We start from the raw sequence: 27,117 nt of genomic DNA, 5'->3' as shown, positions 1-27,117 counted from the left end.
AACTTGTTTACTTGATTGACTTTGCTGAATTATCAGACTTGTCTCCACGTACAGTAGCATTGTGATTAGCTATTTCTCTTGTCCACTGCTCTGTTTCTGAGATTACATGGCAGATTTTGATCTCCCAGTCTGTGTTGGGTCTTACAGTTTAGGCAAAATAAAATTATGATACAGTCACCATAAGATCAATGACATCTTTGATAAGCTCTGCATTGCTGCTAATTACCAGATTTGTCAGGTGAATACTGTTAAAGAAAATAAGTAAAAACTGTGCCAAAATGGCCATTTTTTGGTCACCTTGACCCCAAAAAGTGTAATATTGAATGATTAAAAATCCATATGTACAGAAAAATTGTACCAATAAAAATGTCAGCGCTTCCTGTAAAAAACCAGACCCTACGCAAGATGATCAGCACAAAAGCATGATTTTTTTTTTCAAATATGCTTTTGTTGTATAAAACTGAAATAAAAAAAAATAGACATATTTGTTATCGTCATGCCTGTATCAACCTGCTCTATAAAAATAACACATGACCTATCCTGTCAGGGGAACTCCGTAAAAACAAATAATAAAAACTGTGCCAGAACAGCCATTTTGTGGCTACCTTACCTCACAAAAAGCGTAATATTGAGTGATCAAAGATCACATGTACCTTAAGATAATACCAATAAAACCATCACCTTATCCCGTAGTTTCTAAGGGGTCAATTTTTGGAGGTTTCCACTCTAGGGGTGCAATAGGGGGTCTTCAAATGCAACATGACAACTAAAAATTATCCCAGTGAAATCTGCAAAATCCAAAATCCATATGGTGCTTTTTCCCTTATGCGCCCCATATGGGGTGTTTCTGTAAACATCAGAATCAGCATAATAAATATTGAGTTTTGTTTGGCGGTTAATCCTTAACATGACAACTTAGAACCAGATTAAAAAATAGCCCTGAGAGAATTAATGGGAAATCCAGAGCTAGTACTTAAGCCATCTGATAAAGGTGGAAACATAGTTGTTATGGGGAGGAAAATGTATGAAAGTATGGTGATGGACCTGTTGAGGGACACACAGACATACAAAAAAAAATTGACTCTAACCCCACAGCACAGTATTTGGAGGAACTTAAGGCCATTCTAGGGGCAGCAAAAAGTGACAATCTCATTTCCAGGGACGAGCACAAATACCTTCTAAATCTGCGACCGACCATAGCAACTATATACGCTATCCCTAAGATCCATAAGCAGAGACACCCCATTCCAGGGAGACCGATTATCTCGGGTAATAACAGCCTTATAGAGAATATTAGCGAATACCTTGACAAGTTTATTTCGCCGTTTGTTCCCTCTCTGCCATCCTATGTTAGGGACACGAAGGATGCGGTCGCCAGATTACAGGAAATTCAGGTCACAGAACATACCCAACTCGCCAGCTTGAATATTGAAGCTTTATACACTAACATCAAACACGATTTGGGAATCAATGCAGTAGCATCGTTTCTCTCTACCAAGGGTATACAATTTCACGCTCACAATAAGTTAGTACTCACACTTTTACGTTTTCTCCTTACACACAATTATTTTTTGTTTAATGGGCAATTTTATTTGCAGTTAGTTGGGACAGCTATGGGGAGTAAATGTGCACCAAATTTTGCTAACTTATTTTTAGGTTGGTGGGAGGACACTAAAGTTTTCACAGATGTTCTTTCACAGTACGCCAAGCACATTATGTTTTGGGGTCGTTATATAGATGATGTTTTGATTTTGTGGGATGGCACAACAGCACTGTTTCACAACTTTGTTGCCAGCCTTAACAAAAATAATATAGGTATGAAATTTACCTCAGAAATACATCAGCACACGCTTACTTTCCTTGACCTGCAAATTTCTTTGGAATCTGGCGGCCGCATCAGGACAGAGGTCTATCGAAAACCGACCTCAACTAATACTTTGTTACATTGGCAGAGCTATCATCCTCTGCCATTGAAAAGAGGAATCCCTACTGGCCAAAACTTACGTGCTCCCCGGAACTGCTCTGACGATTCAGGGTTCGCTCGCGAATGTAACACATTGTTGCACCGTTTTCACCAACGAGGGTACCCGAAAAAGACCTTGCAGAAAGCCTTTCATAGGGCTAAGAGCACAAATCGAGTAGATCTTCTAGCAAAAAAACAAATGATATATACGACCTCACCAATAAGATGTATCGGCACATTTTTGATGCACAACACCATAAGGTGTTTCAAATCCTACAAAAGCATTGGCATGTCTTAAACACGGACAATGACCTTAGGGAGGTTGTATCATCCAAACCTCTGATTACGTATCGGAGGGGTAAAAATCTAAAAGACTTTCTAGTGCATAGCTTTCATAGTACGGATCCACCAAAAACCACCTGGTTGAAGTCCAATACAGTAGGCACCTACCCGTGTGGTAGATGTAGCTTCTGTCCATACATACAGACGCTAAAGATGTTCACAAACCCCCTGGATGACAGAAAATATGAGATCAGAGAATTTATTAACTGTCAAACAATGGGCATTGTCTATATTGCACTTTGTCCGTGTTCCAAACTGTATGTGGGAAAAACATCTCAAGAATTTTGACGACGAATTTGCCAACATATAAGAAGCATTAATACAGGGAGTGCAGAATTATTAGGCAAGTTGTATTTTTGAGGATTAATTTTATTATTGAACAACAACCATGTTCTCAATGAACCCAAAAAACTCATTAATATCAAAGCTGAATATTTTTGGAAGTAGTTTTTAGTTTGTTTTTAGTTTTAGCTATTTTAGGGGGATATCTGTGTGTGCAGGTGACTATTACTGTGCATAATTATTAGGCAACATAACAAAAAATATATATATACCCATTTCAATTATTTATTTTTACCAGTGAAACCAATATAACATCTCAACATTCACAAATATACATTTCTGACATTCAAAAACAAAACAAAAACAAATCAGTGACCAATATAGCCACCTTTCTTTGCAAGGACACTCAAAAGCCTGCCATCCATGGATTCTGTCAGTGTTTTGATCTGTTCACTATCAACATTGCGTGCAGCAGCAACCACAGCCTCCCAGACACTGTTCAGAGAGGTGTACTGTTTTCCCTCCTTGTAAATCTCACATTTGATGATGGACCACAGGTTCTCAATGGGGTTCAGATCAGGTGAACAAGGAGGCCATGTCATTAGATTTTCTTCTTTTATACCCTTTCTTGCCAGCCACGCTGTGGAGTACTTGGACGCGTGTGATGGAGCATTGTCCTGCATGAAAATCATGTTTTTCTTGAAGGATGCAGACTTCTTCCTGTACCACTGCTTGAAGAAGGTGTCTTCCAGAAACTGGCAGTAGGACTGGGAGTTGAGCTTGACTCCATCCTCAACCCGAAAAGGCCCCACAAGCTCATCTTTGATGATACCAGCCCAAACCAGTACTCCACCTCCACCTTGCTGGCGTCTGAGTCGGACTGGAGCTCTCTGCCCTTTACCAATCCAGCCACGGGCCCATCCATCTGGCCCATCAAGACTCACTCTCATTTCATCAGTCCATAAAACCTTAGAAAAATCAGTCTTGAGATATTTCTTGGCCCAGTCTTGACGTTTCAGCTTGTGTGTCTTGTTCAGTGGTGGTCGTCTTTCAACCTTTCTTACCTTGGCCATGTCTCTGAGTATTGCACACCTTGTGCTTTTGGGCACTCCAGTGATGTTGCAGCTCTGAAATATAGCCAAACTGGTGGCAAGTGGCATCTTGGCAGCTGCACGCTTGACTTTTCTCAGTTCATGGGCAGTTATTTTGCGCCTTGGTTTTTCCACACGCTTCTTGCGACCCTGTTGAATATTTTGAATGAAACGCTTGATTGTTCGATGATCACGCTTCAGAAGCTTTGCAATTTTAAGAGTGCTGCATCCCTCTGCAAGATATCTCACTATTTTTGACTTTTCTGAGCCTGTCAAGTCCTTCTTTTGACCCATTCTGCCAAAGGAAAGGAAGTTGTCTAATAATTATGCACACCTAATATAGGGTGTTGATGTCATTAGACCACACCCCTTCTCATTACAGAGATGCACATCACCTAATATGCTTAATTGGTAGTAGGCTTTTGAGCCTATACAGCTTGGAGTAAGACAACATGCATAAAGAGGATGATGTGGTCAAAATACTCATTTGCCTAATAATTCTGCACGCAGTGTACAAAGTCGGATACAACAATATCAAGACATGTCAGAGCTTTCCATAATGGCGATCCAAAATCCCTAAAATTCCTGGGTGTGTGCAAAAAAACCTTAGGGGCACGGAGAGGGGATCTAGATAGAATCATGCTACAAGAAGAGACAAGGTGGATTTACCGCCTCAATAGCCTTAGCCCCAATGGCCTTAATGAAGGCTTTACCTATTCATCATTTATCTAAGATGAAGACAGCACAATATACGTTGAAGAAACAAATAGAATATATTGTGAGCATATACAAACGCTGGTTTATTGTGGTGGGCATCAAACAGAGCCCGATAGAGGTATTTCCAGATGGGGTTAACACCCTTCCATATCAATGCTGATTACGGTCATAAGCTATAAAGACAGTAAGCATGTGATATATTAATGCTAGCTATAAGCCACAAGCTATCGCAAGTATAGCATTATAAATGCAAAACTAATACGGCAAAAAAACTAGATCAGAATAACTACCATCACAATATGATGAAAGAGAGAAATTATGTAGTCCTAAGGGTCTCTTATAGCAGGTCTGTAAACTAGAATAATGTATTCGTACCATTCCCCTTATGAGGAAACTAGGAAACTGTAGTGCAAGCGTCGACTAACCATTGGCACATACGAATAAAGTATGGGTGCAGGTGTAGTAGTATCCTTTGTTGGCCTTTTCACTTTTTTTGAGGTTCCTCATAAGTGTAATTGTTATCAATCGGCCCACGCAGGTGCTTGTGATCCCTCTGGTACATCTGAACTAAGTTTAGGCACAGCCGCAGTATTACTCTTTGGTGGAGTCTCACTTTGAAGTTCCAACGCATGTGCAGTAGAAGGTAATGGGCTTTTATATTATTAAGTTCTCCCACATGCGCAATGGCCATTAATTGGCGCGCGCATGCGCATACCAACTTTCATGAATACTAACCAAGTATAGGCGCAACTGCAGTGTCATCTGTACAACAATGTAGAGAAGATAATAAAGCAATATGCGTCACTCACCGAAGTAGAAAAGCTGTTATTCTTTTTTTCATTCCTCTTAAGGATAGTAACAAGCGGGGTACTGGGGCGGACACACTGTTGCAGATGGTAGCGGCTATGGCCGTTTCGCGCATACTATCGAGCTTCTTCTGGCCACTGTAATCGTCATCGCGCAGCATTGCGCTTTATAGAGGCGGCACTCCACAGCCGGAGCCATCAGCTGCAACCGTGCGCCGCAAATTGGTAACGTTAAAACCATAAAATGTAGAAAGGAACAAATACATGCAAATCAGCACCAGTAATTCATTTCAGATTCTTTGATATAATACATATTGCTGTACAGTGATATTGCTTGCTCATCTAATGCACAGAAGTAATAATAATAATTGCGGAGACACACGAGATCCAACTCTCCAAAGGATCAAGAAGTCTTCAGCTATCTAACCACAACACGGAGGGACATCTTAAAGTTCAACCTCAAGTCTTAAAGGAACACGGACATGTCATTTCTATCGTTCAACCCCGCTGCTCCCATGGCTTTGGTAAGTAAAATCCACCCTGCTTCCCTTTTGCAGGAGCAGACGTGCCGATCCCCTCCCCTAGGGATGGGTCAGGCTTGTTCCACTCCTGCAAAGGAACGACCACCATGGGCTGTTCTAATATGGTCGATCAAGCGGGGACATCCTCTACCTGAACGGATGGAACTGACATGCTTTCGTATTCGTTCAAAGAGAGGACGGATTGTTTTGCCTATATAAAATCTCTTGCATGGGCAAAAGACAACATAAACAACATAAGGTGTGCGACATGTGATAAAATCTCGCACTGCGTGCTTGACTCCTCCTATCTGAAGCCATTTGCTACATGCATTTAGTGCACAACAAGAACAGTGCCCACACTTGTGGTTTCCTCTTGATTTCCTACTCGTGTGCCAGGTCTCCGCCTGAGATTTGCAGAGGCCACTATTGACCAACTTGTCTTTGAGAGTGGGGCACTTTCTGAACGTGACTAAAGGCCGCTGACTAGAAACATAGCTCAAAGCTGGATCCCCTTTCAAAAGATCCCAATTCTCATTAATGACCCACTTAATAACATCTGCAGCGGGGCTATATTTAAATGCGAAGGCGAAGCGCGATTCTTCGCGATTTCTGTCCCTCTCCACCAGCAATGATTCACAGTCAAGTTTAGCCTTTCGGAGGGCTGCTGAGACTGCTTTCGGTGGGTAACCCCGATCTAATAATAGGCCGCTGAGCTCATGCGCTTGTCTGTAAAATCCGATGTCGGTGTCGTTGATCCTCCGCAGACGAACAAATTGTCCGTATGGGACGGAACCCTTCACCGACGGCGGGTGGAAACTGGCCTGGTGGAGCAGCGAGTTAGTCGCAGTGGGCTTGCAAAAGCCTGTGGTGTGTAATGCACCATCCTTTACTGTGATGCGCACATCCAGAAAATCCAGCGACTCACCCCCAAAATTGACGGTGAATCGCATGTTCATTCTGTTGCGCGAATTAAGATAATCCACAAAATCGTGGCATGACTCCTCGCTGCCTGACCAGACCAGAAAAATTTCATCGACATAGCGTAAAAATAAATGTTTGAACCGCAGAAAGGGGTTGCCCACCGAGAATACATAAGTCTTTTCGAATACCGCCAGGTACAGGTTCGCAAATGTGCACGACACAGGCGTACCCATTGCAGTACCTAGTACCTGGCGGTACCACTGACCATCCAATTGGAATACATTGCTGGTGAGGACTGCATCAAGTGCTTCAAGAATGAAGTTGTTAAACATTGTTCCCTTGTTGCTCCTGCTGAGTACAAGGTTAATGGCCTGGAGTCCTAAATCATGAGGAATCCTGGTATAAAGACTCTCGATGTCCAAGGACACAAGGCTGAACTCTCTCCGCCACTCAAAAAACTTGAGTGCCCGGAGGAAGTCCCCCGTGTCCTTGAGATACGTCGGAGTATCCACAAGAAGTGGCCTGAGGAGCCAGTCCACATAGCCAGAAAGTGGTTCTGTCACCGACCCGTCCCGACGACTATAGGGCGACCTGGGGGTCGGGTCAGTGACTTGTGGATTTTCGGCACAAAGTACCATACAGGAATTTTTGGGTAAGCAGGAATGAGCCTACTAGCCATGCCCCTCAGTAGGAAGCCGGCCACTATGTACTTCTCTACAAGTGCACGAAATCTCGAGGTGATCCCCGGGATGGGGTCACCTTTCAACTTATGATACACTGTACCATTATCCAATTGCCTACCTGCCTCCTCCATATAATATTCTCTGGTCATCAGGACCATATTCCCTCCCTTGTCGGCCGGCTTGACGATGATATTTTCCTGTTGTTTTAACCACAAAAGGGCCTGATACTCCTTCCCAGTAATATTAGGGGGTGCTGCTGGATAAATCAGCGCACATATCTCTCTCAATACCCGTTTGTGGAACAGGTATATCGCTGAGCCGGCCGGCATGGGAGGAAGGAAGGTGGACCTGACGCCACCTACATATCTGTCCACCTGGTTACTGCTGCAGGGTGTCTCCTCTGTCTCCATATTGGCCAGAAACTGTATACATTCTAACTCCTCCTCATTAAAATGACCTTTCAAATGGAACTCAGTTCCCGTGATTGTAGCTGGGATCTCTCCCGGCAATGGTAACACATCGCTGGGAGGGGATTCAGCGAACATTTTCTTAAAAAATAGTTTGCGGACTGATAGGAATAAATCGATTTTAAAATCGACTGGGCAGAACTGCTCAGCTAGGCTGAATCCCAGCCCTCGATTGAGGAGTGGGATGCAGCCCGGGGGCAGTTCTAATCCCGTGAGATTCACCACTATGTCCATGACACACGTGTTCGGGACTTCGTCATTTTTTTCTACTGCCGCCAGGAGACCTGACGTCTCCGTCTCGTCGATTTGCGGATCTCTTTGGATTTTTCTTGAACGTCTGCCACGCCCCCTTCTCGTTCTTTTTCTAAAGGGGTGCAATTATTTGATAGATTAACTCCATTTCCCCCTGACACAGTCGCCCAGAAATCATGGCGTCCTCGTCATGGCATCCGTTTCGGGCGCATCCTTTTTTTGCCCCAATCGAACACTCGGTCAAGTTCATAATCATTCTTGTCCCTTATGAATTTGTCTCTTTTTCTTTCCTTGATCTCCGTTTGCGTAGATAGCAGCGTTTTATTTAATCTCTTCTCAAAATTAATGAATTGGGACTCCAGCAATCTTTTTTGCAACTCCTCTCAAGCCTTATTTAATTAATCTGTCACAGCCGTGTATTCTTAGAAGATGGTACAGTGTATCATAAGTTTAAAGGTGACCCCATCCCGGGGATCACCTCGAGACTTTGTGCACTTGTAGAGAAGTACATAGTGGCCGGCTTCCTACCGAGGGGCATGGCTAGTAGGCTCATTCCTGCTTACCCAAAAATTCCTGTATGGTACTTTGTGCCGAAAATCCACAAGTTACTGACCGGACCCCCAGGTCGCCCTATAGTCGCCGGGACGGGTCGGTGACAGAACCACTTTCTGGCTATGTGGACTGGCTCCTCAGGCCACTTCTTGTGGGTACTCTGATGTATCTCAAAGACACAGGGGACTTCCTCCGGGCACTCAAGTTTTTTGAGTGGCGGAGGGAGTTCAGCCTTGTGTCCTTGGACGTCGAGAGTCTTTATACCAGGATTCCTCATGATTTAGGACTCCGGGCCATTAACCTTGTACTGAGCAGGAGCAACAAGGGAACAATTTTTAACAACTTCATTCTTGAAGTACTTGATGCAGTCCTCACCAGCAATGTATTCCAATTTGATGGTCAGTGGTACCGCCAGGTACTAGGTACTGCAATGGGTACGCCTGTGTTGTGCACATTTGCGAACCTGAACCTGGCGGTATTCGAAGAGACTTATGTATTCTCGGTGGGCAACCCCTTTCTGCGGTTCATACATTTATTTTTACGCTATGTCGATGAAATTTTTCTGGTCTGGTCGGGCAGCGAGGAGTCATGCCACGATTTTGTGGATTATCTTAATTCGTGCAACAGAATGAACATGCGATTCACCGTCAATTTTGGGATCGACTCTCCCTCTCATTGCTGAGCACCATATACGAAGTTTCTCAACATCGCATTGTTGGCGTATGGCCAGAAGTAGTGGCTGGATTTTTGGCTGATATTGTAGCAGTGCCGCCGTATTCTGTTCTTATATTTTTGTTTTGCAGTGTCATCTGTAGCCAGTTCTTTTCTGGCTAAGTCTTAGCGCATGAGCAGTGGAAGTTAATGGGCTGTTTTGTTGCTAATTTCTCCCACATGCTCAATGGCCACTTAATGGGACGCTCATGCGCATATGAGCTAGCGGAAAATACGAACTAAGTATAGGAGCAGCCGCAGTGTCATTTCTAGCCCGTTTTTTGTCTAAGTCCCAGCGCATGCGCAGTGGAAACCAGTGGGCGCAAATAGAGGATGTGTTTGCGGCGATCGCCACTGCGCAGCTGGCTCCTTCATTTAAGTCCCAGTGCATGCGCACTAGAAGGCAATGGGTAAGTACGGAGGGTAAGTGCTTGCGGCGATCACTACTGTGCACCTGGTCTTTCAGGACCTCCCCCTTAAGAGTGACGCTACTAACCTGTCATAATAATAACACCTACAACGATAGGTTACAACTAACTAGTTAGATACATACCCCCTTCGGATTGGTGCTTTCTCTCACAGGAAGTGAGAGTGTAGCAGATAAATTCTCCTAGCAGTGTTTGTTACTCAAGTCTGCCCGATACCCCTGATGAAGCCAGAGTAGCTGGCGAAACATGTTGGGGGGCGGAATTTAGGTTTTAATTTGCTGTACTCTATTGAGCTATGCTGCAATCTGTGTGCTTGATGTAAAACACTTACTGGCATAAGGCTTATCTTACATTGGTGCTTACACCCCAGGTATGGGGGTCTAGTAGACATCAGGCACAAAAAAGTACTCTGTCTAATACAGCTGGGACGGTGGTGTGTGGTAGAGCGGTGTCAGTGCACTCCCGCCTACCTATACACCTTACTGACCTATCATTCATAGCATCTCTCATGGGGCACAGTGTTTTTAACTCTTTAGTCAGCTCACCAAATATCTTTTTACGAGTTTTAAAGATTAATAAGTAAAAGTTATGTTTTTTTAGTATGGGACAAGAGTGGTTAGTAGCCGTTTAGGCATCAGTGGTTGTGTAATAAATAAACCCTTCCCAGATAGGGTCCTTTATAGCAAATAACCCTTGCTGTGTTACAGGAAGAATTGATAAATATTGAAAATCTATTTTTAAAAAAGGTGAAATTTTGAAATTTCACCTCCACTTTCCATTAATTCTTATGGAACACTTAAAGAGTTAACAATGTTTGTAAAATCAGATTTGAATAATTTGAGGGGAGTAGGTTCTAAAATGGAATGACTTATGGTTTATTTCTATTACTTAAGCCCAATAAAAATGACTTCATAACTGAAATAGTGCTTTAAAAAGTGGGTTTGTATTATTTTTTTTCTAAATTGCTCCTAAAATTCAAAACGTCCTTTAAAAATAAAATGACATTTATAAAATGATGCTAACATAAAGTAGACATATGGGGAATGTTAAGTCCAAACTATTTTATGAGGTATCAGTATCTGTCTTAGAAGCAGAGTAATCTCAGAATGGCTTGGATAAGTAAAAGCGTTCCATAGTTTTTACCACATAAAATGAAACAAGTCAGATTTTCAAAATGTGGCTTAGTCCTGATGGTGAAAGCTGGCTTGGTCTTGGAGTGGTTAAGGATCCCCCACTTACCATCTATCTCTTATTGGTTCTTACTTGGACCAAAGCAACTGTATCATCATCAGCTCCTCAAAATACATAATGTATCCATGTGTTCCACATTTCTGGGTATTTTTATCATCTCAATTATTGGAGTTCTATGTCTGGCAATCTACTTGTAGCATCCACCTGCTGCCACTGTTTTGATACTGATGACCTATCCTCAGGATAGGTCAACAGTATATGATTGGTGGGGATCTGACACCCGGGACCCCCACCGATCAGCTGTTTGGGAAGGCACTGGGGCTCATGTTAGTGTCACGGCCTTCTTGCAGCTTACCAAGCACAGCGCCATACATTGTGCAATGGCTGTGCTTGGTATCATGTTCAGCCCCTTTCACTTCAATGGGGCTGAGTGCAATACCAAGCACAGCCACTATACAATGTATGGCGCTGTGTTTGGTAAGCTGCGAATAGGCCGTGGCGTTCACCGGAGCGCTGGTGCCTTCTCAAACAGCTGATCGGCAGTGGTCCCTGTTGTCGGACCCCAACAATCAGATACTGATGACCTATCCTGAGGAATCTCGGAAAACCCCTTTAAAATTATTGTGCTTTATTGGTAACTTGGCAGTACCAGAAAAATCATTGCAAATTTGAGCATGCTCTTACAAAACCACCCCCACCTCTACCCCTCCGAGATGTTGTCTCTTCTGAAGCATGAATTAAGTAGAACTACGTTATGAGATGCATAATGGTGTATAATTATCACACTAGCTTAAAATTACTGTCTATAAGTAAATAAATAAACTATTATCTTCTTTTAAACTTGGGAACTCAAATGCTCATTTAGGTTATACCAAGATGCAATCTGCATGTTATTTCGTTTTGATTATAGGATATAATATTTAATATGCAGTACAACCATTCAGAAAGTTTTATTTTGACAAGATTTACATGACATATTTATGCTCATTAAATAGAAAAACAACCACAGCACTCCAATGATATGTAAAATTAAATCAAGAACAGTTTGATTTTGTTCCAGACCTTGTTCAGTCCTACATACCCCAATGCATTGAACAAGGCAGTAAACAAGGTCTGGGAAATGACCGAAACATTGGCCTTTGTTTCACTTAAAGGGGTTGTCTCACCTCAGCAAATGGCATTTATCATAAAGAGAAAGTTAATATAAGGCACTTACTAATGTATTGTGATTGTCCATATTGTGTCCTTTTCTGAGCTGATACATTTTCATTCTCATTATACACTTTTCATTTCCATTGTCATGACCACCCCTTAATCCAGCAGCGGTGGCCTTGCTTGCATAGATTGTAGGGTGGTCATAACCACGGAAATGAGAAGTGTATAATGAGAATGAAAATGAATCAGCTCAGAAAAGGAGACAATATGGACAATCACAAAACATTAGTAAGCGCCTTGTAGTAACTTTCTCTACATGATAAATGTCATTTACTGAAGTGAGACAACCCCTTTAAGCCAGATGAAGAAATGAAGAAGTCCTTGATTAAATTGCATGCTTGTTTTTCTATTTATTAGACTCGGGAGAACTTCCCTAACCACTAAGCAGCAATGTTATTAGCAAGACTGCTGACCAAATTTTAGACAAATATTTACACTCATTGACAACAACAAAAAAATGCCCCCTAATAGAACTGATTGCTGCAACATTTGGCATGCAGTTATGTCTCAGGTAGATATGTAAATGATTACAGGTGTGATCTGATTAGACACTGTGTCTTGCCACATCAGTGCTTCCCCCATAAAAAAAAAGGCGTTCAGGGGCTACTTTTGGGTAGCATACCAGTTGGGGAGAGAACGTTGACTGCTAGACATGCCTCTATAACACACTCAAATACATTTTTCCCAGTTGACAAATCTTGAGAGGAGCCAAATAATTTGACTGAGAGGAATAGGATGGTGGTTTTGATGAGCTTCCCACCACCTTGGCCATTATGACCTAGCCGTTAGGACATGTTAGAAGCAGTGGTTACATGAGGGCTGGGATGCACAGTGAACAGGCTTTAGACAGCCTAGACAGACTACCAGTAGAAAGGATTGTTTGATCTGCCAACGGGCATGAGCAGCTCACACTTCATTACACAACCCTCTTTCTGCCCAGACCATTTCCAGGTGCTTAGTAGAAGAAAAGCATAGTGTCACAGCTCCCATTAAGTGTCCTACCATTGACAACCAGCCACTGTCCCCTTTGTTTGCAGTGGTGTTGTGAATTAGAAACTTGGACTGCTACAGATTAGAGCTGTATCATTTTTAGTGACAAATCCAGGTTCTGTTTAAGATCCGACAATGGTCGAATTCAAGTATGGAGCCCTCATGGTGAGTGCTTCAATCCTGCCTTTGCTGCATAATGACATACTGCCTAAACTAGTGGTGTGATGATCTGGGGAGCCATCCCATACAGCAGTCAGTCACCCCTAGTAGTGCTATGAGGGACATTAAAAGCTCAGCGATATGTGCAGGACATCCTGTAGCCACATGTGTTGACTCTCATGGCAGGGCTACCAACTAGCATTTTTCAGAAGGATAATGCACCCCCATACACGGTCAGGATTTCCCAGAAATGCCTTTGCCAGATTGCGATACTTCCTTGGCCTGTCCAATCACCATATTTATTCTCCAATCGAGCATTTATGGGACCAGCTGTGATACCAGCTGTGGCAACCTATGAGTCTGCAGGATCTATATGCCCAGTTGCAACATTGGTGAACAAATGCGAGACAGAATACCTTACAGAACCTGTATGCCTCCATGCCCAACCACATCTTATCTTGTATCCCAGCTAGAGGTGGACCAGCAGCGTACTAGAGCCTCCTTTTGGTTGTCCCCAATTAACTTATCCTTTTGTCTAATTTTGTATTTACTTGTCACATCCTCCAGCACTGTCGACTAGAAGAGATCCTGTAGTCCATGGGTGTCAAACATGCGGCCCGTAATGAATATCTTTGCGGCCCGGCAAAGATGCAGCATCGGGAGAGAGGAGGGGCTGGAGTCCGGAACTAGGTGCGGGCCCGGTGCAGTCACTGTACTCTTACACCGGGCCCCGCCGCTCACCAAAGTATTTATAAACGTGAATCCTTATCCTGTTATTAAGTTGAACTAACGCTGCCCTCTCCCATGTTCCTATGTTCCCCTGTATCCCCATAGCACTTACTTAAGCTTCAATAGCAGGCAGAGCGGACGGCAGCAGTAACGTCACTCACTGACGTCGAGCGCCTGCTCCGCCCACTTTATGAATGAAGCAGGCGGAGCAGACGCGCGACGTCAGTGAGTGACGTTACTGGTGCCGTCCGCTCTGCCTGCTATGGAAGCTTAAGTAAGTGCTGTGGGGATACAGGGGAACATGGGAGAGCGCAGCGTTAGTTCAACTTAATAACAGGATAAGGATTCACGTTTATAAATACTTCGGTGAGCAGAGGGCCGGTGTATTGGGGGACACTGTTATGAGGGGGATCTATGGATGACATATAGCAGTGTCATCCACAGATCCCCCCACCTCATAACAATGCCATCCACAGATATCCCACCCCATAGCAGTACCATCCACAGATATCCCACCCCATAACAGTTCCATCCACAGATTCCCCACCTCATAACAATGCCATCCACAGATCCCCCATAACAGCACCATCCACAGATCCCCCACCCCATAACAATGCCATCCACAGATCCCCCCACCCCATAACAATGCCATCCACAGATATTCCACCCCATAGCAGTACCATCCACAGATCCCCATAACAGTGCCATCCACAGATCCCCCACCTCATAACAATGCCATCCACAGATCCCCCCACCCCATAACAATGCCATCCACAGATATCCCACCCCATAGCAGTACCATCCACAGATCCCCATAACAGTGCCATCCACAGATCCCCCACCCCATAACAATGCCATCCACAGATCCCCCCACTTCATAACAATGCCATCCACAGATATCCCACCCCATAGCAGTACCATCCACAGATCCCCATAACAGTGCCATCCACAGATCCCCATAACAGTGCCATCCACAGATCCCCCATAACAGCACCATCCACAGATCCCCCATAACAGCGCCATCCACAGATCCCCCATAACAGCGCCATCCACAGATCCCCCATAACAGCGCCATCCACAGATCCCCCATAACAGTGCCATCCACAGATCCCCCATAACAGTACCATCCACAGATCCCCCATAACAGTGCCATCCACAGGTCCCCCATAACAGTGCCATCCACAGATCCCCCACATGACAGTGCGTCATCCACAGATCCCCCATAATAGTGTCATGCACAGACCACCATTAATTCAAAGCCCACCAAAAGCACAACTTTTGGTTAAAAATATTTTTTTCTTATTTTCCTCCTCAAAAACCTAGGTGCGTCTTATAGTGAAGTTTAATATTTGTATATATATATAGGTCTCACTTGTGTTATTGGGCAACGGGATGTTGGGGGTCAGCAGTCATGAAACAACAATGTTGTTCTATGAAAATGTACGATTTTTATTTTTTTTTGATGCGGCCCACATAAACTTAAATTTGTTTTTTTGGCCCATGTTAGCCTTTGAGTTTGACATGCTTGCTGTAGTCCAACATTAACTGGTATAAGGAAGAAACCTCTGACTCTTACACTCCTGACAAACACAGGATCATACAATCTTCTTTCTTTCAATAGCAGACATCGATTTTCAGTTGGACTAACCTCAGGTGCGTTAGATTGTCATGCCATCCTGTTGATATCAAATCTTCTGTTCAGCTAAGGTGAGTCGTCTCTGCCAAAATTTTGGATCAGTGAGTCATGATAATGTTAGGTTGTCATGATCCAATGGATGCAGGTCAGTAGAACTTTCAAAATCCCTGCATTGCATATCCCCCGAGTTTAGAAGTGGGAAGATCACTTGTCAGGGTGAAAACCCGAAAGGTGAGAAGGATGCAACCACTAGCATATTCAGACATTACCATTTACATCTCCTCTTGAACTGGATGCTCCATCAACTAAATGGTATCAGAAGATTTTGAGGACTGGGCCAATGTTCACCTTGAGGACCAGAACAGTTTTTTTGTATGGGGCTTTATTTTTTGTTTGTGGTTGAGTTGTACTTTGCGTAGATTTTGTTGTACATATACACTAGAGTTTAATTCTTGTAATTTTTGATTTTGACAAAAATGTAAAAAAAAAAACACTTTCTAATTCAGTTTTTATTTTGACTTTTTACTATATACACAGATTAGGGGCCTCCAGGTTCTGTCAGATTTTGGCCAGTAAAATGCTAGGTTTTCTAATGGATCCCATTATAGTTAGTGCGGTCCATTGGGCGTTGTTTGAAATTCTGGTGTGAACCCAACCTAATGATCCTATAAATTTATTGTACAGGTTGTTACGATACAGACTTGTGTTTATTATTTAAAGGGAATCTGTCACCACTTACCTGCAAATAAAATCTGTTAACTGTGTATATGAGTGATTGTCATATGAAAGAAATGCACTTGGTTCCATGTTGATATGTAGCCCCAATTCAGAGAAATCAGCCTTTGCATTGCCATTGCACCAGAAACTTAGAAATAGAGACAATCTTATAAGGTTTTTTTTCAGGTTTTTTTTGGCCAGAAAGTTTATTTCATATATTTATAGTTTACTGATTTGAAGTGCGTGTCTCGGGAAAAGCAATGCAAGCTGTGTAGCTGGCAGAGAACACGTTGGAATGAAATCTCTAAGGCTGTAAACTCACTTGAACTTGAGTTCAAATGAGGTTGTTTCTTGAGTCTAAACTTAAAATGTAAGACAGTCTTCACAGAAGAACACAGATATGAGGAAAGATTCTGTTTTGTGATGTTTATTTACTTACTAGGACAATGTCCCAGTTGATTATTCATATTATGGCTTTCCACCAAATAGTCCTAGACATGCACTCCTCTGATTCATTAATATTAAAGGGAACCTGTCACATTGAACATAGGGAGTCATTTATCAAACCGGTGTTAAGTAGCAACCAATCAGATTCCTCCTTTCATTTTCTAAAGGAGCTGTCCAAAATGAAAGGTGGAATCTGATTGGTAGCTATGGGCAACTAAGCAAGTTCTACTTTACACCAGTTTGATAAATGACCCCGATAGTGTCTAAGCTGCAGGCAACATGTTATAGGAGCCAAGCAGATTGATATATGAATTGTGGGGGGGTCAGCAAAAATTGTATTTCCTTAATTTAATTTCCTGTTCATTCTGGGCTTTGAAGTCAGCTTTGATTGACAGCTATCTCTGTATACACAGTCATAGAGGGAAGGTCCTATCAGTGAGTGACAGCTATCTCTGTATACACAGTCATAGAGGGAAGGTCCTATCAGTGATTGACAGCTATCTCTGTGTACACAGTCATAGAGGGAAGGTCCTATCAGTGACTGACAGTTATCTCTGTATACACAGTCATAGAGGGAAGGTCCTATCAGTGAGTGACAGCTATCTCTGTGTACACAGTCATAGAGGGAAGGTCCTATCAGTGACTGACAGCTATCTCTGTATACACAGTCATAGAGAGAAGGTCCTATCAGTGATTGACAGCTATCTCTGTATACACAGTCATAGAGAGAAGGTCCTATCAGTGAGTGACAGCTATCTCTGTATACACAGTCATAGAGGGAAGGTCCTGTCAGTGATTGACAGCTATCTCTGTATACACAGTCATAGAGGGAAGGTCCTATCAGTGACTGACAGCTATCTGTACACACAGTCATAGAGGGAAGGTCCTATCAGTGACTGACAACTATCTCTGTATACACAGTCATAGAGGGAAGGTCCTATCAGTGACTGACAGCTATCTCTGTGTACACAGTCATAGAGAGAAGGTCCTATCAGTGACTGACAGCTATCTCTGTATACACAGTCATAGAGGGAAGGTCCTATCAGTGACTGACAGCTATCTCTGTATACACAGTCATAGAGGGAAGGTCCTATCAGTGAGTGACAGCTATCTCTGTATACACAGTCATAGAGGGAAGGTCCTATAAGTGACTGACAGCTATCTCTGTATACACAGTCATATACAGTCATAGAGGGAAGGTCCTATCAGTGACTGACAGCTATCTCTGTATACACAGTCATAGAGAGAAGGTCCTATCAGTGAGTGACAGCTATCTCTGTATACACAGTCATAGAGAGAAGGTCCTATCAGTGATTGACAGCTATCTCTGTATACACAGTCATAGAGAGAAGGTCCTATCAGTGACTGACAGCTATCTCTGTATACACAGTCATAGAGGGAAGCTGTCAATCACTGATAGGACCTTCTGCTTGACTTCAAAGCTCAAAATGAGCAGGAATTTAAATTAAGGAAATACATTTTTTGCTATTGTTTTCCCCACAAATCATATATCAATCTGCTCAGTTCCTTCTGTCCTATAACAGGCTGCTAGTAGATTATACTGCATTTTCTTGGTGACTAGTTCCCTTTAACCCTTTCTAGTATGGAGGTTTTTCGTTTTCGTTTTGCGCTCCCTACATTCCCAGAGCCATTACTTTTTTATTTTTCCGTTCACATAGCCATATGAGGGCTTGTTTTTTTGCAGGTGCTTTCTATTACTTCACCATTTAATGTTGCATATGATGTACTGGGAAGCAGGAAATGTTTTTCAAATGGGGTGAAATTGAACAAAAGCAATTCCACCACAGTTTTCCGTATTTTTTATTTTTATTTCAAGATGTTCAATATGCAATAAAACTGACCAGTTTCTTTCATTCTTCAGGTCTGTGCGAAGCTGGCAACAACTTACATGCGTAATTTTTCTTGTGTTTTGATACTGAGAAAATAAAAACACTTTTTTATGGTTCCCATAGGAAACTATAACAAGCACTCATTAGATTGCTATTCTGATAGACTCTAGTGCATTAGAACTGGACAATACATGATGGAACTTATCTGTCACAGAATAAATGGGGGCTCTTCTTAAAGAGGTGATCTTTTGGAGAAGTTTCATTGTATTTAATCATGGACTTAAGTATAATACAGCTCTGGCTGATTGGCTATTATTGCCCCAAGGTAACGGGCAGTGGTTGTGACCTTGTAAATTAAATGTTGTTACAATTCCCAGTAGCCAGGAAAAGACCACTGTAAGTTAAAAGTGTAACCCTGGGTCACTTTAGAGACCATTGTGTATAGAAATTATGATGGTAACATTTAGGCCCCTTTCACACGAGCATGACGGATTAGGTCCGGATGCGTTCAGGGTGCATTCAGTGAAACTCCCACCATTTTGCAAGCAAGTTCAGTCAGTTTTGTCTGCGATTGCGTTCAGTTGTTTGCGTTTTGATGCGTTTTTAACGCGCGTGATAAAAATTTGAAGGTTTACAAACAACATCTCTTACCAACCATCAGTAAAAAACACATTGCATCATCACTTGCTTGCTGGTACAATGCATTTTTCACGCAGCCCCATTTACTTCTATGGTTCCAGGGCGTGAAAAATTTAAAATATAGAACATGCTACGATTTTCACGCAACGCAGATCACGCAAATCATGTACACTGACCTATTAAAATGAATGGGTCAGGATTCAGTGCTGGTGCAATGCGTTCACGTCACGCATTGCACCCACGTGGAAAACTCGCTTGTGTGAAAGGGGCCTTAGTGTTCAGTGAATTGAAGTATCCAAAAAGGACTTCGATACGAATTTCAGGAAAAATTTGATTCGGCAAAAAGCTGAATTTCCTTACACTTTGTGGTAGCGAATCAATTTTTCCTAAAATGGTATGTGAAAGTAAAAAAAATATATACTCACCTCATCCACTTGATCACGGAGAAGCAGACCGCTCTCGTCTTGATTGAAGAAAACCCGCCTAAGGACCTGCCCGAGTGTGATGACCTCTCTGCGAGCAAGTGGATGAGGTGAGTAAAAATTTTTTAACCCCTAATTAAACCCTGAAAGGCTGCATGTGAGTCACAGATGCCGCTATCAGCGTTGAACGTGGCATATGAGGGGTTAAATGACAGGGGCGGTGCTCCATACAATGGAAAGCGATTTGTGATGAAGTAATTCGTAACAAATCAAATTTCTTGTCAAAATTCGTCAAAGCAGCCGAATCAAATTTTCAAAACTGTGCTAATCTCTAGTGACGTTATTATCCATTGCATATCATAATGTAGAATGCGACCCATTGCAGAGAGCGACCCATCATTGTTATAATGTACAAAGCGACCCATTGTAGAGAGCGACCCATCATTGTTATAATGTAGAAAGCGACCCATTGCAGAGAGCGACTCATCATTGCTATAATGTAGAATGCGACCCATTGCAGAGAGCGACCCATCATTGTTATAATGTACAAAGCGACCCATTGTAGAGAGCGACCCATCATTGTTATAATGTAGAAAGCGACCCATTGTAGAAAGTGACACATCATTGTTATAATGTAGAAAGCGACCCATTGCAGAGAGCGACCCATCATTGTTATAATGTAAAAAGCGACCCATTGTAGAGAGCGACCCATCATTGTTATAATGTAGAAAGCGACCCATTGTAGAGAGCGACCCATCATTGTTATAATGTAGAAAGCGACCCATTGTAGAGAGTGACCCATCATTGTTATAATGTAGAAAGCGACCCATTGTAGAAAGTGACCCATCATTGTTATAATGTAGAAAGCGACCCATTGTAGAAAGTGACACATCATTGTTATAATGTAGAAAGCGACCCATTGTAGAGAGTGACCCATCATTGTTATAATGTAGAAAGCGACCCATTATAGAGAGCGACCCATCATTGTTATAATGTAGAAAGCGACCCATTGTAGAAAGTGACACATCATTGTTATAATGTAGAAAGCGACCCATTGTAGAGAGCGACCCATCATTGTTATAATGTAGAAAGCGACCCATTGTAGAGAGCGACCCATCATTGTTATAATGTAGAAAGCGACCCATTGTAGAAAATGACCCATCATTGTTATAATGTAGAAAGAGACCCATTGTAGAGAGCGACCCATCATTGTTATAATGTAGAAAGCGAACCATTGTAGAAAGTGACTCATCATTGTTATAATGTAGAAAGCGACCCATTGTAGAGAGCGACCCATCATTGTTATAATGTAGAAAGCGACCCATTGTAGAGAGTGACCCATCATTGTTATAATGTAGAAAGAGACCCATTGTAGAGAGTGACCCATCATTGTTATAATGTAGAAAGCGACCCATTGTAGAAAATGACCCATCATTGTTATAATGTAGAGAGACCCATTGTAGAGAGCGACCCATCATTGTTATAATGTATAAAGCGACCTATTGTAGAGAGTGACCCATCATTGTTATAATGTAGAAAGCGACCCATTGTAGAGAGTGACCCATCATTGTTATAATGTAGAAAGCGACCCATTGTAGAAAGTGACACATCATTGTTATAATGTAGAAAGCGACCCATTGTAGAAAGTGACACATCATTGTTATAACGTAGAAAGCGACCCATCATTGTTATAATGTAGAATGCAACCCATTGTAGAGAGTGACCCATCATTGTTATAATGTAGAAAGCGACCCATTGTAGAAAGTGACACATCATTGTTATAATGTAGAAAGCGACCCATTGTAGAAAGTGACACATCATTGTTATAATGTAGAATGCAACCCATTGTAGAGAGTGTCCCATCATTGTTATATTTTAAAAAGTGACTAGAGTTGAGAGAACACCTGGATGTTCGGGTTCGAGAAGTTCGGCCGAACTTCCCGGAAATGTTCGGGTTCGGGATCCGAACTCGACCCGAACTTCGCCCCAAACCCGAACCCCATTGAAGTCAATGGAAACGCGAACTTTTCGGCACTAAAAAGGCTGTAAAACAGACCAGGAAAGGGCTAGAGGGCTGCAAAAGGCAGCAAAATGTAGGTAAATCCCCTGCAAACAAATATGGATAGGGAAATGAATAAAAATAAAAATAAAATAAATTAAAATTAACCAATATCAATTGGAGAGAGGTCTCATGGCAGAGAATCAGGCTTCATGTCATAGCAGAGAATCAGGCTTCACGTCACACACCACTGGAACAGGCCATTGTCAGATATTTAGGCCCCGGCACCCAGACAGAGGAGAGAGGTCCCATAGCAGAGAATCAGGCTTCATGTCATAGCAGAGAATCAGGCTTCAAGTCATAGCAGAGAATCAGGCTTCATGTCATTGCAGAGAATCAGGCTTCACGTCACCCACCACTGGAACAGGCCATTGTCAGATATTTAGGCCCCGGCACCCAGACAGAGGAGAGAGGTCCCATAGCAGAGAATCCTCTGCCTTCGCCTTGGGCTTCCACTTGTTCCCCTGTGACATTTGGGAATGCTCTCAGTAGCGCGTCTACCAACGTGCGCTTGTACTCGCGCACGGTCATTGGTGGTGAAGTGGTGCTGTTCCGCAGTGCGACTGACCCGTGCGTGCTGCAGCTGAAACTCCACTATGGCCTGCTGCTGCTCGCACAGGAGTTCCACCTGGTGGGCACGTCGCATATGAGGCGGTGAGCGGGAAGGCCGAAGTTACGCTGTAGCGCAGACCGGCGAGCAGCGGCAGGATGTGAACGCCGGAAGCGCGCAAGGACGGCCCGCACTTTATGTAGAAGCTCTGACATGTCGGGGTAGTTGTGAAGGAACTTCTGTACCACCAAATTCAGTACATGCGCCAGGCAAGGGATGTGCGTCAAACCGGCTAGTCCCAGAGCTGCAACGAGATTTCGCCCATTATCGCACACCACCAGGCCGGACTTGAGGCTCACCGGCAGCAACCACTCGTCGGTCTGTTGTTCTATACCCCGCCACAACTCCTGTGCGGTGTGGGGCCTGTCCCCCAAACATATGAGTTTCAGAATGGCCTGCTGACGTTTACCCCGGGCTGTGCTGAAGTTGGTGGTGAAGGTGTGTGGCTGACTGGATGAGCAGGTGGAAGAAGAGGAGGAGGAAGCCGAGTAGGAGGAGGAGACAACAGGAGGCAAAGAATGTTGCCCTGCGATCCTTGGCGGCGGAAGGACGTGCGCCAAACAGCTCTCCGCCTGGGGCCCAGCCGCCACTACATTTACCCAGTGTGCAGTTAGGGAGATATAGCGTCCCTGGCCGTGCTTACTGGTCCACGTATCTGTGGTTAGGTGGACTTTGCCACAGATGGCGTTGTGCAGTGCACACTTGATTTTATCGGACACTTGTTTGTGCAGGGAAGGCACGGCTCTCTTGGAGAAGTAGTGGCGGCTGGGAACAACATACTGTGGGACAACAAGTGACATGAGCTGTTTGAAGCTGTGTGTGTCCACCAGCCTAAATGACAGCATTTCATAGGCCAGTAGTTTAGAAATGCTGGCATTCAGGGCCAGGGATCGAGGGTGGCTAGGTGGGAATTTACGCTTTCTCTCAAATGTTTGTGAGATGGAGAGCTGAACGCTGCCGTGTGACATGGTTGAGATGCTTGGTGACGCAGGTGGTGGTGTTGGTGGTACATCCTCTGTTTGCTGGGCGGCAGGTGCCAACGTTCCTCCAGAGGCGGAGGAAGAGGCCGAGGCGGCAGCAGCAGAAGAGGTAGCAGTGGGAGCCTGAGTGACTTCCTTGTTTTTAAGGTGTTTACTCCACTGCAGTTCATGCTTTGCATGCAGGTGCCTGGTCATGCAGGTTGTGCTAAGGTTCAGAACGTTAATGCCTCGCTTCAGGCTCTGATGGCACAGCGTGCAAACCACTCGGGTATTGTCGTCAGCACATTGTTTGAAGAACTGCCACGCCAGGGAACTCCTTGAAGCTGTCTTTGGACTCTGCCTTTGGACTCTCTTGGCGGTGGGTGTTCTGCTTTTGCCCACTGCTCCCTCTTTTGCTACGCTGTTGGCTCGGTCTCACCACTGCCTCTTCCTCCGAATTCTGAAAGTCAGTGGCACGATCTTCATTCCATGTGGGGTCTAGGACCTCATCGTCCCCTGCATCGTCTTCCACCCAGTCTTCCTCCCTGACCTCCTGTTCAGTCTGCACACTGCATAAAGATGCAGCAGTTGGCACCTGTGTTTCGTCATCATCAGAGATGTGCTGAGGTGGTATTCCCATGTCCTCATCATCAGGAAACATAAGTGGTTGTGCGTCAGTGCATTCTATGTCTTCCACCGCTGGGGAAGGGCTAGGTGGATGCCCTTGGGAAACCCTGCCAGTCTTCAAACAGCATAAGAGACTGCTGCATAAGTTGAGGCTCAGACAGTTTCCCTGATATGCATGGGGGTGATGTGACAGACTGATGGGCTTGGTTTTCAGGCGCCATCTGTGCGCTTTCTGCAGAAGACTGGGTGGGAGATAATGTGAACGTGCTGGATCCACTGTCGGCCACCCAATTGACTAATGCCTGTACCTGCTCAGGCCTTACCATCCTTAGAAGGCATTGGGCCCCACCAAATATCGATGTAAATTCTGGCGGCTACTGGTACCTGAGGTAGTTGTTTCACTAGGACGTGTGGCTGTGGCAGAACGGCCACGTCCTCTCCCAGCACCAGAGGGTCCACTAACACCACCACGACCATGTCCGCGTCCGCGTCCCTTACTAGATGTTTTCCTCATTGTTACCGTTCACCACAATAAGAAAAAAATTATTTGGCCCAATGTACTGAATTCAAATTCAGGCCTTTTTTTACAGGCACCTAACACTATCTGGCTATCTATTTAGGTACCGTATTACACTAATACAGGCACAGCAGTAACGGCAGATTTAGCTGAATATAAATTGTAGGCCTAGTATTTAGGCCCTGGATGACAGGTATCCCTTTTACGGACAGAATTAGACTTGGAAATGCACGGTAGCGTGTAAAGTTATTGAGGATGACCCTATCAGCACCTTCAATCTAATATACCCTTTTATGGATCAATTTAAACTTGGCCTGATACAGCAGAAACCACTGATTTAGGGAATTGCTAAGTTGGGAATTGTATTTCAACCCAGAACAAAAACTGTGCTTTGGCGGACACTAAATAAATTGACCAGCCACAGCAGTAACAACAGATTTAGCTGAATATAATTTGTAGGCCTATTATCTAGGCGCTGGATGACAGGTATACGTTTACGGACAGAATTAGACTTGGAAATGCACGTTAGCGTGTGAAGTTATTGAGAATGACCCTATCAGCACCTTCAATCTAATATACCCTTTTATGGATAGATTTAAACTTGGCCTGATACAGCAGAAAACAATTATTTAGAGAATTGCTAAGTTGGGAATTGTATTCAACCCAGAACAAAAACTGTGCTTCGGCAGATAGCAGATAGTATTACAATTGGCTAGCCACAGCTGAAACACTAGATTTAGGGTACTGCTATTTTGGCAATTGTATTTTACCCCTCAATAAAATAGCAAGCACAGCCAACCCCCTGATGTAGGATATAGCAAAAAACACACTATTGATGGTTAAAAATGGACTTGGTGGCAGCTTGTGCTGGCGCACCACAAGACACAAAATGGCCGCCGATCACCCCAGAAAAAAGTGACTGAAAAACGCTCTGGGCAGCCTTAAAACAGTGAGCAATTGAATAGCAGAGGTTGTATGATACACAGCTGTATATCGATCACTTCAGTAAGTAAATCACTGCCTAATCTCGCCCTAACAGCAGCAGCTGCATCCTATCCCTACACTGATCAGAGCAGAGTGACGTGCGGCACTACGTGACTCCAGCTTAAATAGAGGCTGAGTCACATGCTGCACTGGCCAATCACAGCCATGCCAATAGTAGTCATGGCTGTGATGGCCTCTTGGGGCAAGTAGTATGACGCTTGTTGATTGGCTTCTTTGCAGCCTTTCAAAAAGCGCCAAGAAAGCGCAGAACACCGAACCCGAACCCAGACTTTTTACGAAAATGTTCGGGTTCGGGTCCGTGTCCAAAAGTTCGGGTCCGGGTCCAAAAGTTCGGGTTCGCTCATCCCTAAAAGTGACCCATTGTAGAGAGTGACCCATCATTGTTATAATGTAGAAAGCGACCCATTGTAGAAAGTAACCCATCATTGTTATATTGTAAAAAGTGACCCATTGTAGAAAGTGACACATCATTGTTATAATGTAGAAAGCGACCCATCATTGTTGTAATCTAGAAAGCGACCCATAATGTAGAAAGCGACCCATCATTGTTGTAATCTAGAAAGCGACCCATAATGTAGAAAGCGACCCATCATTGTTATAATCTAGAAAGTGACCCATAATGTAGAAAGCGACCCATCATTGTTGTAATCTAGAAAGCGACCCATAATGTAGAAAGCGACCCATCATTGTTATAATCTAGAAAGTGACCCATAATGTAGAAAGCGACCCATCATTGTTATAATCTAGAAAGTGACCCATAATGTAGAAAGTAACCCATCATTGTTATATTGTAAAAAGTGACCCATTGTAGAAAGTGACACATCATTGTTATAATGTAGAAAGCGACCCATCATTGTTGTAATCTAGAAAGCGACCCATAATGTAGAAAGCGACCCATCATTGTTGTAATCTAGAAAGCGACCCATAATGTAGAAAGCGACCCATCATTGTTGTAATCTAGAAAGTGACCCATAATGTAGAAAGCGACCCATCATTGTTGTAATCTAGAAAGCGACCCATAATGTAGAAAGCAACCTATCATTGTTATATTCTGGAAAGCGAACCATGTAGAAAGTGACCCATAATGTAGAAAGCGACCCATCATTGTTGTAATCTAGAAAGCGACCCATAATGTAGAAAGCGACCCATCATTGTTATAATCTAGAAAGCGAACCATGTAGAAAGTGACCCATAATGTAGAAAGCGACCCATCATTGTTATATAAAACATTTTTGAAGAATGTATTTTAGACCCAAAATCAAACTACCGGTAGTAAGAGTTTATTAACGTTTTGCCAGCATTGTGAAAGCAATAATCATCAGTTGTGCTTGCCATCAATCATTAGGCTGTATGTATGTGCTCAAGTAGTTTACATCCACATATGGGACACAGTATAAAATGTTTTAGCACTGGAATGCTTAACAGTCAGTAACACTCCTAGATATGATGCCTGCTTGTCCCTGTATGCATCAAATACAATTGTATAAAAAGAATGTAGAACAAACTATAGAAACATTGTATCACTTTATGACTTTATAAGTTAGAAAATATTTGTTGCAGGAAACAAGATATATATCTGATGTATGAAATGAATACAAAAGAATTAAAA

Source organism: Bufo bufo, chromosome 1 (genome assembly GCF_905171765.1).
Source record: "Bufo bufo chromosome 1, aBufBuf1.1, whole genome shotgun sequence".
In the NCBI taxonomy this organism is placed as follows: domain Eukaryota; kingdom Metazoa; phylum Chordata; class Amphibia; order Anura; family Bufonidae; genus Bufo; species Bufo bufo.
Note: the sequence above shows the minus strand (reverse complement) of the source record.